Source organism: Arachis duranensis, chromosome 7 (genome assembly GCF_000817695.3).
Source record: "Arachis duranensis cultivar V14167 chromosome 7, aradu.V14167.gnm2.J7QH, whole genome shotgun sequence".
NCBI classification, from domain to species: domain Eukaryota; kingdom Viridiplantae; phylum Streptophyta; class Magnoliopsida; order Fabales; family Fabaceae; genus Arachis; species Arachis duranensis.
Genome location: NC_029778.3, coordinates 31,629,694 through 31,633,889, shown reverse-complemented (window position 1 = coordinate 31,633,889; position 4,196 = coordinate 31,629,694). Strand labels below are relative to the sequence as shown.

The following is a 4,196-nucleotide window of genomic DNA, read 5'->3' as shown; positions in this document are numbered from 1 at the left end:
CTCTTCACACTTAAACGACCATAACTTGAGCTACAGAGGTCCAAATGATGCGGTTCCAGTTGGGTTAGAAAGCTAACATCTAGAGCTTCGAAACGGTATAAGATTTGCCATAGTTGCTACACGTATGGTGGCATGCACGCGCATAGTATGCGCACGCGCTATTGCTGCCACCTAGTCCACTTGAAGCAAAACGTGGCCAGCGATTTTAGAAGCCTTGTGGGCCCAACCCAACTCATTTCTGATGCTATTTAACCCAAGGAGTGAAGAGGGAAACACATGTTAGTTACCATTAGTCATAGTTTAGTAGTTAGAAGTAGTTTCTAGAGAGAGAAGCTCTCACTTCTCTCTAGAATTAGGATTAGGATTAGGATTAGTTCTTAGATCTAGGTTTTAATCTTTGCTTTCTTCTACTTCTACCTTTCAATTCTTTGTTGCTACATTCATCTTCTTCTATTCTTTTGTTGTAACTCCCTTTATGTTGTTCTTATACTTTGATTGTAGATCCACTTTTGTTCCTTCCTTTCTCTTTCAATTCAATTCAAGGTAAATCATAATAATTTTGTTCCTTTTGATTTGTTGTTATTAATTCCTTGCAATAATTGTTGTTAGATTTTGTTATTGTTGTGGATTTACTATGTTTTCCTTTTATGCCTTCCAAGTGTTTGATGAAATGCTTGGTTGGATTTTAGAGTAGAATTTTATACTCTTGGCTTGGAAAGGTAACTTAGGACCTCTTGAGTTACTAATGTCCAAGTGATTGATGATTGGGAGCCATTGACTCTAGTTCTCACTAATTGAATTAGTGGAGAGTTAGGACTTATGGACTATGATTGATATAGCTCATTTGACTTTCCTTTATTACTAGTTAGAGGATGATTTAATGAGATTAATCCTTGCCAATTCTCATATTGTGGTTAGTGATTAGGATAGAGATCCTTGACCACCAACCCTTGCCAAGACCTTTTTAGCCATTAGTTTACTTTCTTGCCATTTATCTTTCATACTTCTTATCAAAACCCCAAAATAACTCACAACCAATAACAAGACACTTTATTGCAATTCCTAGGGAGAACGACCTGAGGTTTGAATACTTCATTCCTAGGGAGAATGACCCGAGGTTTGAATACTTCGGTTTATAAATTTTAGGGGTTTGTTTTAGTGACAAACAACTTTTTGTATGAAAGGATTAGTGATTGGTTTAGAAACTATACTTGCAACGAGAATTCATTTGTGAAATTCTAAGCCGTCAAAAATCCAATCATCAATGCACCCTTGAGATGAATCTCTCCATCTCCCATGACTCGGGGGTGGAGGCTTTTGCCTTCCCTTTCCTCTTTCTAGAGGTTTCTCCGGCCTTAGATGCCATAAATGGTTATGGAAAAACAAAAAGCAATGCTTTTACCACACCAAACTTAGAAGGTTTGCTCGTCCTCGAGCAAAAGAAGAAAGAAGAGAGTAGAAGAAGAAGAAATAGAGGAGATGGAGGTGGCTTTGTTTTTCGGCCAAGGGGGAGAAGTAGTGTTTAGGTTGTGTGAAAATGAAGGAGTGAAGATGGGTTTATATAGGGGTGGAGAGAGGGGTAGGGTTCGGCCAATATGGGTGGGTTTGGGAGGGAAAGTGGTTTGAATTTGAATGGTGAGGTAGGTGGGGTTTTATGAAGGATGGATGTGATTCGTGAAGAGAATGGTGGGATTTGATAGGTGAGGGGTTTTTGGGAAAGAGGTGTTAAGGTGATTGGTGAATGGGTGAAGAAGAGAGAGAGTAGTGGGGTACGTGGGGATCCTGTAGGGTCCACAGATCCTGAGGTGTCAAGGATAATTCATCCCTGCACCAAGTGGCATGCAAAAATGCTCCTTTTGCCAATCCTGGCATTAAACGCCGGGCTGGTGCCCATTTCTGGCGTTTAACACCAGCTTCTTGCCCATTCCTGGCGTTAAACGCCAGTCTGGTGCCCCTTTTTGGCGTTAAACGCCCAAAATGGTGCCAGACTGTGCGTTAAATGCCCATTTTGCTATCTTCACTGGCGTTTAAACGCCAGCAAATTTTCCTCCAGGGTTGCTGTTTTTCATTCTGTTTTTGCTTTTTCAATTGATTTTGTGACTTCCCATGATCTTCAACCTATAAAAGACATAAAATAACAAAGGGAAATAGATAAATATAGCATTGGGTTGCCTCCCAACAAGCACTTCTTTAATGTCAGTAGCTTGACAGTGGGCTCTCATGGAGCCTCACAGATGTTCAGAGTAATGTTAGAACCTCCCAACACCAAACTTAGATTTTGAATGTGGGGGTTCAACACCAAACTTAGAATTTGGTTGTGGCCTCCCAACACCAAACTTAGAGTTTGACTGTGGGGGCTCTGTTTGAATCTGTTTTGAGAGAAGCTCTTCATGCTTCCTCTCCATAGTTACAGAGGGATATCCTTGAGCCTTAAACACAAAGGATTCTTCATTCACTTGAATGATCAATTCTTCTCTGTCAATATCAATCACAGCCTTTGCTGTGGCTAGGAAGGGTCTGCCAAGGATGATGGATTCATCCATGCACTTCCCAGTCTCTAGGACTATGAAATTAGCAGGGATGTAATGGTCTTCAATCTTCACCAGAACATCCTCTACAAGCCCATAAGCTTGTTTTCTTGAATTGTCTGCCATCTCTAGTGAGATTCTTGCAGCTTGTATCTCAAAGATCCCTAGCTTCTCCATTACAGAGAGAGGCATGAGGTTTATGCTTGACCCAAGGTCACACAGAGCCTTCTTGAAGGTCATGGTGCCTACTGTACAAAGTATTGAGAACTTCCCAGGGTCCTGTATCTTTTGAGGTAATCTTTGCCTAGTCAAGTCATCCAGTTCTTTGGTGAGCAAAGGGGGTTCATTCTCCCAAGTCTCATTACTAAATAACTTATCATTTAGCTTTATGATTGCTCCAAGGTACTTAGCAACTTGTTCTTCAGTGACATCTTCATCCTCTTCAGAGGAAGAATACTCATCAGAGCTCATGAATGGCAGAAGTAAATCCAATGGAATCTCTATGGTCTTAGTGTGAGCCACAGATTCCCATGGTTCCTCATTAGGGAACTCATTGGAGGCCAGTGGACGTCCATTGAGGTCTTCCTCGGTGGCGATCACTGCCTCTTCCTCCTCTCCAAATTCGGCCATGTTGATGGCCTTACACTCTCCTTTTGGATTCTCTTCTGTATTGCTTGGAAGAGTTCTAGGAGGGAGTTCAGTAACTTTCTTACTCAGCTGACCCACTTGTGCCTCCAAGTTTCTAATGGAGGACCTTGTTTCAGTCATGAAACTTTGAGTGGTTTTGATTAGATCAGAGACCATGGTTGCTAAGTTAGAGTGGCTCTGCTTAGAATTCTCTGTCTGTTGCTGAGAAGATGATGGAAAAGGCTTGCCATTGCTAAACATGTTTCTTCCACCATTATTGTTGTTGAAACCTTGTTGAGGTCTCTGTTGATCCTTCCATGAGAGATTTGGATGATTTCTCCATGAAGAATTATAGGTGTTTCCATTGGGTTCTCCCATGTAATTCACCTCTTCTATTGATGGGTTCTCAGGATCATAAGCTTCTTCTTCAGATGAAGCGTCCTTAGTACTTCCTGGTGCAGCTTGAATTCCAGACAGACTTTGAGAAATCATATTGACTTGCTGAGTCAATATTTTGTTCTGAGCCAATATGGCATTCAGAGTATCAATCTCAATAACTCCTTTCTTCTGATTCGTCCCATTGTTCACAGGATTCCTTTCAGAAGTGTACATGAATTGGTTATTTGCAACCATCTCAATCAGCTCTTGAGCTTCTGCAAGCGTCTTCTTCAGATGAAGGGATTCTCCAGTAGAGCTGTCTAATGACATCTTGGACAGTTCAGACAGACCATCATAGAAAATACCTATGATGCTCCATTCAGAAAGCATATCAGTGGGACACTTTCTGATCAATTGTTTGTATCTTTCCCAAGCTTCATAGAGGGATTCACCTTCCTTCTGTCTGAAAGTTTGGACTTCCACTCTAAGCTTACTCAATTTTTTAGGTGGAAAGAACTTTGCTAAGAAGACATTGACTAGCTTTTCCCAAGAGTTCAAGCTTTCTTTAGGTTGTGAGTCCAACCATATCCTAGCTCTGTCTCTTACAGCAAAAGAGAATAGCATAAGTCTGTAGACCTCAGGGTCAACCCCATTGGTCTTGAT

The 4,196-nt window shown here is 41.2% G+C and overlaps 1 non-coding gene across 1 annotated transcript; it reads left to right on the top strand.

The window, feature by feature from the left end:
- Positions 1-3,917: 3,917 nt before the first annotated feature.
- LOC127740772 (small nucleolar RNA R71) lies at positions 3,918-4,025 on the top strand. Its single transcript, XR_008001631.1, has one exon. It is a non-coding gene; the product is annotated as a small nucleolar RNA R71 (small nucleolar RNA).
- The last annotated feature ends 171 nt before the right edge of the window (positions 4,026-4,196 follow it).